This window comes from Budorcas taxicolor, chromosome 13 (assembly GCF_023091745.1).
Source record: "Budorcas taxicolor isolate Tak-1 chromosome 13, Takin1.1, whole genome shotgun sequence".
In the NCBI taxonomy this organism is placed as follows: Eukaryota; Metazoa; Chordata; class Mammalia; order Artiodactyla; family Bovidae; genus Budorcas; species Budorcas taxicolor.
This window is the reverse complement of record NC_068922.1, coordinates 4,652,906-4,665,645: the sequence shown is the minus strand read 5'-3', so window position 1 is coordinate 4,665,645 and position 12,740 is coordinate 4,652,906.

The window sequence follows — 12,740 nt, the reverse complement described above, 5'->3', positions numbered from 1 at the left end:
TTTCCTGTGGTCATGTATGGATGTGAGAGTTGGACTGTGAAGAAGGCTGAGCGCTGAAGAATTGATGCGTTTGAACTGTGGTGTTGGAGAAGACTCTTGAGAGTCCCTTGGACTGAAAGGAGATGCAACCAGTCCATTCTGAAGGAGATTAGCCCTGGGATTTCTTTGGAAGGAATGATGCTAAAGCTGAAACTCCAGTACTTTGGCCACCTCATGCGAAGAGTTGACTCATTGGAAAAGACTCTGATGCTGGAAGGAATTGGGGGCAGGAGGAGAAGGGGACGACAGAGGATGAGATGGCTGGATGGCATCACTGACTCGATTGATGTGAGTCTGGGTAAACTCTGGGAGTTGATGATGGACAGGGAGGCCTGGCGTGCCGCGATTCATGGGGTTGCAAAGAGTCGGACATGACTGAGTGACTGAACTGAACTGAATGGTTCATAAAACACATGTGTTGACTGTTTTGCCATGGTATTTGATGATTTTTTATCTTGATTTTATCAGCACATAGTTGATTTACAATGTTGTGTTAGTTTCAGGTATATAGCTAAGTGTTCAGTTATACGTATACATATATTCATGCTTTTTTAGATTCTTTGCTCACATGAGTTATCACAGAATATTGAGGAGAGATCCCTGTGCTATACAGCAGGTCCTTGTTGGTTATCTGTCTTGGACCTAGAGTGAAATAAGTCAGAGAAAGACAAATATCATATGACATCACTCATATGTAGAATCTTATTTTTTAGAAAAAATACAAGTGAGCTTATTTACAAAACAGAACTAGACTTATTGATGTCTAAAGCAAACATGGTTAGCAAAGGGGAATCGTGGCATGGAGGGATAAATCAGGAGCTTGGAAAAACACACACATTTGATGTTTTTAGTTAAATACCCATATCCCCTGAAATGTGAAGAACTCTTCAACAAGGATGAGGTGCATGAAAATGCTTCATAAACTCTAAAAAAACTCACAGATAGGGGGAATTACTTTTAATCCCTTTAGAGCTATAATAATTCAAAATCTCAATACACTGACAAAAAGCATTTTGAGATGAGGACCTACTCATGACCAAATTTTAAAACTAAGGTGTTTTGCTTCTGTAGTTGGCTAATTCATCCTTGGTCTTTTAGAGAAATGTCATTCAGTGGAACAAAATAACCATATATTCTGCCTCCGTTTTTATAAAATATTCATCCCATGGGAGGATACTCCTTTAAGAAAGGTATTGATAGTCATGTGCCTTAGGTGGCACATTCAAACGGACTATAAAAGAAATCTTAAGTGTTTCTTTTAAAAAAGATTCCCACAAAAGACTTCATATGAAAGAGCATATTACACACAACTTTATCAAAAGCTACATGTCTTCTGCCTAACTAATCCTTCTAGGATTGATCTGAATTAAAACCTGATGAGGCATTAATCCAAAAAAATAATAGGAAAATAAAAGGGAAGTTGGGAATTCTATCTTTGCTTGATATCACTATGGGAAAAACAGCCCTCCTTTTGTAAATTTAAGATTTACACTAGGAAATGTCTCAGAATAAAATATTTTTTTACAAAGTTGTTGTTGTCCACTTTCTAAGTCGTGTCTGACTCTTTGCTACCCCCTGGACTGCAGCACGCCAGGTTTCCCTCACAGCATCTTCTTTTAAATGAAAATTTAAATCTGCCTCCTGACAAAATCCCAAGGAGACAATGCAGACACCAAAGAAAAAAATTTTAGTATTTTATTCCCATTCTATCGTTCCATTAAAAGACATAGTAAACATTAAAAAAAAAAAAGTGAGTCTAGGTCTAAATTTAATCCATAAGAACAAAATGAATGACTAATAACTTTCTTAGATTTTAGCTTCTTTGTTTTTTAAGCAAGGATGTATGTTGAGTCACTCAGTCATGTCCGACTCTTCGTGACCCCATGGACTGTAGCCCACCAAGCTCCTCTTGTCCATGGGATTCTCCAGGCAAAAATACTGGAGTGGGTTGCCATTTCCTTCTCCATTAAGCAAGGATAAAATAGAACTATTTTCATTTTGACTTCACAGAGCATGATTTATCACGCCATTCAGCTTTGCTATCACATATTTCCTATCAGTGTTCCACTGGGTGAAATCTCCAATTATAGGAATACTAATTTATGCATTCATTTATTTAGCAAATATTTAATAATTCTCTTTATTCCAATAACCAGCATAAGGCATCAATGGAGAAAGTCAGGCAATTTTATAGAAAGGTTGAGGATCCTTCTGCTCCTAAGAAGAAATGGTAGAATACCATAGAAATACAATAACTACACCAGCAGCAGAAGATTCTATGTCCTTTATACTTTATTAGTATTACTCCCAGTAACTTGGTAAGATATGTATTATCATTCCCTTCTTTACAGTAATAACTAAAAACTAATGCATAGGGTTTGGTAAACCCAGAGGTGTTTTGTGACAGTGATAAAGATAGGCTTTGAACTTAGGCCTGTCCTCAAGCCTATATATTTTCCACTATACAATACTATTAATACATGTGTTATATCTTACTGGTCACATATTAGACACTCTACTAAGTGCTTTAATTGTTTTATCTCATCTAATCCTTCCAACAACCCTGTGAATTAGGCACCATTATCATTGCGTCCATATTCATTGTAGGTAATGAAAAAGAGTTGGACTGTGAAGAAGGTTGAGTGCCGAAGAATTGATGCATTTGAACTGTGGTGTTGGAGAAGACTCTAGAGGGTCCCTTGGACTGCAAGGAGATCTAACCAGTCCATTCTGAAGGAGATCAACCCTGGGATTTCTTTGGAAGGAATGATGCTAAAGCTGAAGCTCCAGTACTTTGGACACCTCATGCGAAAAATGGACTCATTGGAAAAGACTCTGATTCTGGGAGGGATTGGGAGCAGGAGGAGAAGGGGACGACCGAGGATAAGATGGCCGGATGGCATCACAGACTCAATGGACGTGAGTCTGAGTGAAGTCCGGGAGATGGTGATGGACAGGGAGGCCTGGCGTGCTGCGATTCATGGGGTCGCAAAGAGTCGGACACGACTGAGCGACTGGACTGAACTGAACTGAACTGAATGAAAAAGAAGCAGGGAGACACAGGGTCAGGGTCACATGGGAAGAAGAGAAATTGGATTTGAATGCTCCCAGGTGGCGCTAGTGGTAAAGAACCTGCAGGGCAAGGCAGCAGACACAGGAGACGTGGGTTCAATCCCTAGGTTGGAAGAGCCCTCGGAGGAAGGTATGGCAACCCACTACAGTATTCCTGCCTAGAGAATCCCACAGGCGGAGGAGCCTAGTGGGTTACAGTCCATGGAGTTGCAAGGAGTTGGACATGATTGAAGTGACTTGGCAAGCAGACGTACATCTGGCTACAACATCCTGTGTTATCTCCTTCCCCAACAATGGGCGGGGTAAAGGTAACAGTTTGGTGGTAATGTCAGTATGACGTTGAAAATGTGACTTTTGGTGTGCTAAATTATTTTGCAATGAGCCATATATCTTTTTTTCAGGACAGAGATTGTAGCACCTGATTGACATATTAAATCCAAACATATATAGGTATTATGTGAGGTTCACTGCCGTACCCGCCCCACCCCAGACCCCATCAACTTTTTCCAAGATCCATTCTGTGGAACATGAGTGTGCCTCAAGATGACTGAATAGTGTCCTACAAGATTTCATAGTCACAGAAGTTTAGGAAATGCTCAGTTCCTCAAGTTTGCTGTTTTGAGGGGTTAATTTTTAGAAATAGCCGTACTTCCAAGGATCTTCAATGTATGCTATGAACTCAAGTCTGAATGTAACATGAATATTTTTCCAGTTTATTTAATCGCCGAACTGTGTCTACCTATCACAGAATGTTAAATTCTGCAAGATCACAGGAAAGTAAAAGTTTGTGTGTCCACATTTACCTAGTTATGTTCTTGAATCCTGAGTTCTCTCTCTCTGCGCATTCTCAGTCCATGAAATGCCATTGTATTTTGCCTCTGTCAGCCTAGGACTTTCACCTCTTATAAAACCTCTCTGAAGAGCCCTCTTGGAGAAAACATTCCTCAATTCACTTCACCTCCTGGTTTCCTGTTTGATTCTCCCAGCATCTGGATTTTTTATGCAAAAAGTTATTTACAATGTCCTGTAATGAAGGTATATAGCATTTTTAACCAGAGGAGTTCTATATGAATTTGAGAAGCATCGTTTGGCTACTTTTAAAAATGATTTGCTGTGCTTCTATAGTGAAATATCCAAAGAGGGTAAGAGCTAGACTGCAGACTTGTTCCTAGGAGCAGTGTCTTCTTTTTCCATGCTGTACCCTCTTGAAAGAGAGCTTGCTATCAAAGAGGGATTTATCACATTTGTCCCAACTTTCAAAGGCAAACATTTTTCTTAGGAGAGGTGGCGCTAGTGGTAAAGAACCCATCTACCAATGCAGGAGATGGGTTCCATCCCTATGTTGGGACGACTTTCCTGGAGAAGGGAATGGCAACTCACTCTAGTATTCTTGCCTGGAGAATCCCACGGACAGAGAAGCCTGGCAGCCTACAGTCCACAGGTCACAAAGAGTCAGACACGAATGAGTAACTAACACTTCCACTTTTCAAAGAACTATACCTACGTAACCATGATATGAGGCAGCAAGTCATGCTAGAAGGATGATCTCTTGGGATTTTGTTTTGCTTTGCACGGTATTGTATTGTGTTGTTTTTAATTGGAGTATAATTGCTTTACAATGTGATGCTAGTTTCTGCTGCATGTGAATCAGCTCTGTGTATTACATACATCCCTTCCCTTGTGAGCCTCCCTGCCCCGCGCCCATCCTGCCCATCTAGGTCATCTCAGAGAACAGAGCTCCGCTCCCCGTGCTATAGAGCAGCTTCCCACTAGCACCTAATTCACACATCACTGCTACTCTCTCAATTCCTCCCACCCTCTCTTTCCCCTGGGTCCGCAAGTCCATTCTCCATGTCTCTAAATAGGTTCATTAGAACCATTTATCTAGATTCCACATACACGCATTAATTTACTGTATTTGTTTTTCTCTTTCTGACTTCACTCTGTATAACAGATTCTAGGTTCATCCACATCTGTTGTGTTATTTTATGGGAGGCTGGGTTTCCCTAGAAAGCAGGACCTCAGACGAGAACCTGTATGCAAATAGTTTACTTGGGGAAATGATACCAAGAATGGGAGCAGAAAACTGGGAAATTTTGTTCCACAGTGTACTGATCACTGCTTTGACTACCTGGGGCGCAAGCCTACTGGCAAAGGTTGAAGAGATGATAGAAAGGGTCTCAGAACGGCCTGCTCACAGGACGCACTAACTCCTGTCCACCACTGGCTAAGGGCTGCCCCCTGGGGGGGGGGGGGTCATCCTCTGGCCCTTCAAGGCAAGGGAGGCTTTGAGTCCTTTGAGGTTTTTGCCCCAGGGCATGAAGCAAAAACTATGTGATGTAGCTGAAGTGGATACCATCAAATTAAACCTTCACAAAGCCAGATGTGTCAGAGATGATTAGAGATGAAAGTGGACTGAGGGTGTGAGAGAGTGCCCAAGAGATGGCGGGGTTCGGGTCACATCTGCTCTCACTCAGCAAAGCCTTCCCCTGTCACACACCATGCCTGGTGAATAGCCTGGGCAGCAGGAAGAATCTTACACAGGGCTCGCAGCAGTGGAAGAACACTGGATGAAATTCTCCGAGAAACAGAAGCAGTATTTCAGAATGACATTTGGCAAACAATTTCAGTAAATGAGTTGGCGAATGCAAATACTTCTGTATCTCTGATTACATTTTGTTAACAGCCAAATACTTTTAAGAAAAAGTGCACAATTTTTACAAGGTTCTGCTACTTCTTAGTCACAAAAAGTCTTAACAACAAAGACAGTCCTCATGGATTGCATAAAAGGATACACATTAGTTAATTTTTTCGAAAGGCAGACAAATTAGCTTATGTACCAAAGTACCCAAGCAGATGGAGAAATAACTATGAACTCAATTACATAACACAGATGCTACTGACTTCTCTTAGCAAAGAGGGAAATAGCAGAGACAACTGTCTTACATTTCATTTCTCTCCAGATGTCATAGAACATCTGGTAGAAAATAAGAGTTATGATTGGACTACCAATTTTTGAAACTTAAGTGGAATAAAATGATAAATAGTCATTTATCATGTCCCCCAGTCTATGTCTCCAAGGGGGAAAGACAGAGGTGACATAAGCATTTTTCCATGTAAAAGGCAAGAGAGAATAAGAGAGAGAAGTCCTCCAGAGGGAAAGAAACATCAGAGAAACACATGAGAGCCTGTAAGGACCCAAAAGTGAGAGAGAGAGAGAAAAAGAAGAAAAAAAAAAAAAATACTGCTTATCCTTAATCACAAGTGACTTATTTAAATAGACAAAATGACAGGCTGACCTCCATCTATTTTAACTGCCAAATCCTATCAGCAGGGTGTGATTACCTCCCAGGACCACCTTCTGCGGGGGGTGGGGGATCTCAAGCCTGCCCTGAGAATCCCTGGCATTTCTGCCTCCATCCAGAAATCCGGAATCCTTCTAAGGAAACATTTGTGACCATTAAACCAATTGGAGTTGAACCCATGTCCTAAAGGTTGACAGGACAATTTATTAATGTGCTATATAACCAAGTCTGGATTAAAAAAGAAGGTCTGGCACAGATTTTTTTTCTTCTTCCTTTTTTTTTTTTTTAAACTTTTACAAGATGTTAGTACCTTTGAGATCTCTATCTAAAGGAAGAGAAATAGCAGTTTCTGGCCTAGAATTTCCTGTTCTTAAGTTAAAGAAACTCATCTTTTATTTTAAAAACAAAATTAGAAGGAATTAAGCCCCAGGAAAAGTTAACTAAAATTGTCTCATGAGTTAAAAAGAAAGAGAGCTAGAAATAGTATAAAGAAGCAGACATACGTTTTGCAGCCACATAACCAACAAAGCTAACGTTGTTCCTTCCAATTAAAAAATAAAATAAAAAAGCCACAAGCCTATGGGCCAGACTTTTAGAGGTAGATAAGTAAAGAATTAAACTTTTCAATGTGTGTTTGCCTGCTTAATGGAACAAGTTTCCAGGTAAAATGAACTAAGTATATGTGTGTGTTTCTTTATCTGGGAGAATAGAATATATTCTAATGACTCTTTATTTTCCCAAAAATTAAAGCTGGAGGGCAAATATAAATATCTATGAAGAATTAAGAAGTAAATAAACCTGCTATTTACTGAATATGTAAAAGTTTGTTCTATGCATTCAGCCTGAGCAATTTTCACCATAAAATCCAAACCAAGGCAAATGACTTTACATATTAATTCAAACTTTTAAAGACATATATCTTTTCATATCAATCAAAGAGGTGATTTGAGTTAAATTCCCAAGAAGCATGCTCTGCAAATCAGAAATTCATTTTCTGAATCATCCAAACATAAACGTTTAAACTCTTTTGTAAATGTGATTCAAGGATTCCCAGGCATTAACTGGATAAATAAAATCTTTTGAATCAGTGACTCAGGCTACCCTTTATGTTTCTAACTATTCTCCAGAGCAAGAAAAACCTCTTAGACTGTGATATAATGCCAGCCTATTGCTTGGTCTTGCCTAAAATATATTATCCATGGACCATCATAATTTTTCCTTTAAGTATACAGTTTAGCATTCCAGGCATTAATCTCTGTTGGATTAACAAAGAAAACATTTCATATTGAAGCAACGAAAAGTTGTTTATGTTGAAAATGATGAAAAGGAAATTCTCCAATATTTTAACTTTTCAAGTCCCTGGTCGGTAAAGAAAACATCCCAAGATAAAATGACATTTCAATTATCCTAAGTGAAAAAAAAGGAGGGAAAACACACACACACATGCAAGGGAAAGCACAAAATATCCTATGTGGACTTGAGGGTGTTTTCTTTGTTCTTTTCAGTTCAAGATGAAACAGCTGTTTGGTGTTTAAAATAGCATCTTACATTTAGATCTTTTTTCGCGTCAAAAGGAAGCCATCTTATCCTTCCAGTTTGCCAATATTAGAGAGGAGTAAACACTCATTTCCTACATATATTATTTATAATGCAGACTTGTGAACTTTCGCATCCAGAGTCAGACTCACCCCGTCCTTCTCAGGTTATGAATTCCTTCCCCTGACCCCATCAACAGACCAGAGTAACCTGAAGGTCATCTTTTCCTTTCATTCATTTTTTAAACACGCGTTTCCTTATTACAATCCAGCAGCTCTGACTAATTCAAGGGCTACTCCTATAAAAGGTGGAGATGGCAGTTATTTTATGATATTTTATCAGTGAGCTGATAGGAGTGTCTCAAAAGAAACTTCCTAATGGCGGTGAAATCTTTACAAGGGTCTCATGTTTCCACTCCTTTGCTCAGAGTAACAGTTCTGTAAGTACCTGCCAATTTGAAAAGCACATCTTTCTTGGGAAAAAAAAAATACTTTTATAACTAGCAGATCTCAAGCTGCTTAATCTAAGGCACTTGAAACAGGCTTGAAGAAGCTTAAAGCAAAGAGGCTTTGCTTCATATATATACACATCTTTCAAAGAAGTCCTTTAAAATAAATCCTCTGCCTTTAATTTTGGGAAGATTTTGAAACTTATCACACTAAAACAGAATAGCCCACATAGGTTCAATGTAAGTTCTATCCTGCCCAATTCTCAGCTCTATTACTGGTTTTTTAAAAAAGTAAATGTCTATTAAATTAACCACCCCCCTCCCCACCCCGGCCAAAGAAAATAACTCCTAGAATATAAGAAGAAATCCAGGAATTTTTCTTCTCTCACATATTTAGGTGGCACTGAAAAAAGAACATAATATAATGGGGTTGTTATATTTTATTTTTCTAGAAATATGAATAGTTTCAAGACCCATATCCAAATCATAAATCCTTTTACTGTAATAATTCTGTTTGGGCTTCCCTGTGGCTCAGCTGGTAAAGAATCCACCTGCAATGTGGGAGACCTGGGTTCAATCTCTGGGTTGGGAAGATCCCCTGGAGAAGGAAAAGGCTACCCACTCCAGTATTCTGGTCTGGAGAATTCCATGAACCATGGGGTCTGGAGAATTCCATGGGGTCTGGAGAATGGTCTGGAGAATTCCATGGACCACGGTGTCACAAAGAGTCAGACATGACTAAATGACTTTCACACCCACACACTTACTAAAATATTAAAGCTGGGAAACACTAATACAGTCCACAAAACAAAATTTGAAAATTAACTAGTTATAATCCATCAGATTATAGGTAAAGCAACTAAGGCCCAGAGAATTTAAAGTTCTGATCCACTGTAAATTAGTAAGAATTTGCTATTTATTGAATGAATTATATGATTGCTCTGTCACTCTCTTGAATAAAAGAAACTGGGACACTGTAAATAAACCAGAATAATCAGAACTGTCAACAATTTTTAAAAAATTTAACACTTGAGATTAAATTGCTTATTTGTCCTAGCCTAGTTAAAACTGAAACAGTTGAAGGATTTTTTTTTTTTTCATTTTTATTTTCCAGTGAGCTATTTTGCTTCATGTAGGATGCCCTCAAACTTCATACAATTCTACCAAGGAAAAAAATCTCTATTATTCCAGATTTCCTGCCTACTTTTGAATATTTGTTCATTCAAATATAGCTTTCATGTCTTCTGAGCTCTTCTATGAGGTCATTTGTTTTCACAACAAATGATCTCAATTTTATCTCCAGACATTCTAAGAGTTTGCAAAACACGAATATGACAATAGTCAAAAGAGAATGGGAATTCATTTCAAAATGATGTGTAACCTTTCCCTTCCCCATCTTTAAATACCACTGTTTTCTTCTGGCCACCAGTGCTGGGGATTTATTCTCTTTTTCTCATTTTGCCCACTAAGAAAATGGGGCAGAATCTAAAAGAATGGGCCATGTCTGAGAGCAGCTGGTTCCCACCCTATGTAGACCCTGTCTCACCCACGCAAGTGGCACTCCATAACCTTATTTCCACTGACATTTTTTTTTTTTTCAATCTTAGAAAAACTGGGCATTAGGAAGTATGTCTACCCCCAGGATCTTGAATTTACCCAGTCAGGCCTTACTCAGCAGCTCAGTGTCTTAATGACCCTGGCAAAATGACATGGGTCATATTTTCACATGGATGAACTGTTCTCGAACAATTTCTCCAGTGTGTGAGGCACAAACAGGCTTTTCTTCAACATCAGGCATGCATGTCTTCCCCGCCTCTTGCTTTATAACAAACATATGTATTGTGGCCAGTGCAAGAGAAATTCTATTCCCCATTAGTGTTTGAGTTTCTGTCCTACTCACCCCCTTTTCCTATCCCCTTCAGATGTCTCTCTCTCTTGACATTTCAAGATAGCAAAAAAGTGAAGGACCTCTGTCCTAATTCTTTTTTTTTGTTTTTTGGCCTATGGAAATAGATAACATTGTGTGGCCAATTCATTTTCCCCTGCCCTCTCTCTATGGGAATCTGAGGTAAAAAGCAGTATCAGTTATCACAGTCATCTTGACATTTAAATATCTGTACCTTCTTCCTCCCTGGAAGAGATCATTGCTGTTCAGGGCCACTTTGTTTCATGAGATGCCAAGTTTGGAGCATCATTACAAGTCAAAATTCTAGATATAACTACACCATAATTGCTGCTAGTTTTGCTTTCAAGAATGGGCTTCCTTGGTAGCTCAGACAGTAGAGCATCTGCCTGCAATGCAGGAGACCGGGGTTCGATCCATGGGTTGGGAAGATTCCCTGGAGAAGGAAATGGCAACCACTCCAGTACTCTTTCCTGGAAAATCCCATGGATGAAGGAGCCTTGTAGGCTACAGTCCACAGAGTTACAAACAGTTGGACACGATTGAGTGACTTTACTTTCATTTTCACTTTTTACTGCTTTCAAGAAAGAATGATGGGGCTTCCCTGGTGGTCCAGTGGTTAAGAATCCACCTTGTAATGTAGGGGATACCAGCTCTATCCCTGGTCTGGGAAGATCCCACTTGCTGTGGGGCACAGCTACTGAGCTTGCACTTTGGAGCCCATGAGCCACAACTACTGAGCCCACGTGCAGCTACTGAAGCCTGCGTGCCCTGGAGCCTGTGCTTCGCAACAGGAGAAGCCCCTCCAATGAGAGGCCCGCATAGCACAAGGAAGGGAGCTCCTCTCGCAGCAACAAGACCCACACACAGCAACAAAGACCCAGCACAGCCACAGATAATAAATAACAAACATTTTTTAAAAGTATTGAAAATAGAATCCCCCAGAATCCCCAAACACATCATCATTTGCTATTTAAGTAACACAATATTCTCTGTTGCACAATTACGCATAATAGATAATCCGTAATATTACTGAATGAATGAATAGGTAAAAAGGAGTCAGACCAGCAGGAGTTTTTTATTTTTCAGTTGTACCTCATGACCATGTCTTATAAATTTAATTGGCTCTAACACATTCCTTCTTTAAGTTCTTTAGAAGAGAAGGTAATATAAAATATGTCCCAGGGAATCAGACTGTTTACTCAGAAAAGAAAAAGAAGATTTTTCCCATGATGTCAGGCAGACAGTGTGCTTCAAAAGATCATCCATTAGGAGCTGACCAAATGTGTGCTTGATGGTTCAACTTAGCTGCCATTCAGTACCCTGTTCACAAACTCCCTTTCATCTGAGTTTCCTTCTAATGTCAGCATGATTAATAATAGGAAACTGGTCCACAGAATTATTGATCTGGATGGAAAAGGAAAGATACTTGTCAGTTCTATAAGTAGTTATCAGTTCCTTTTCCAAAAGGCAGTTTGTTATGAACAGATTGACGTATCACACAAACTCATCTCTCAGAATGAAATTATAAAGTATGAGGTCCAAGTAATGATAATGGGAAAAGTCTCAAGAATTTTTGTGGCTATATTACACTTACCAGTGTGTTCTGTTTGAATGGTGTATGGAGTTTATTTTCTAGATATAGGCATTTGCGTCTGTTTTGACACAATCCCCTGATAGGTTTCCCCATCATCGGTTTAATGATGCCAATATATGACTTTCTGGGGACCTGGAACACTAGGAGGGTCTTTAATATCAGCTCTGGAAAAGATCACATTTCTGTCAACTCAAAACAGAGAAATGCCCCATTTTCTCAATATTAATGAACAAATTTTGACTTTTCTAGAAAAGAGTTAGAATATAATCTAAATATTTTCCAGTGATAAAAAGAAAATGAATGTTGGAAGCCAAGATGATTACTGGGCCATTCAAGAACCCAGTGAATTCTTCATCATATTTTTTAGAACAAAAGCATACAGTCTATCTGAGAAACCATGTGAAAGAATCTGAACACCTGTCCCAAAATGCGCAGATCAAGGGAAAAGTTCATTTTCAATGTTTGTCTCAGTTCTAGTAGTTTGTTAATGTTTCTTCTTAACAGTACCATGAATGAGGGGCTCAAGCTGACTCACCCAGGTAGTTACACATTATCGCAGCAGTTGAAGAGTTGAGGGGATGGTAACTGTGGCTTGTCCATCTCTCTTAACCAGGCATCTCTCAGCCAAGAGGGCTGGAAGGTTGAAATCGAATCAGTGAAGGAATGCAGCAGGTTTTATGAGCGTAACAAAATTCACTAAATAATGGTCACACAGATACCTTAAGTTACCTTGAAATTTCCCCCAGGTGCTGCTCTGTGCTTAGCTGCTCAGTTGTGTCCGATTCTCTGCGATCCAATGGATTGCCACCTGCCAGGCTCCTCTGTTCATGGGGATTCTCT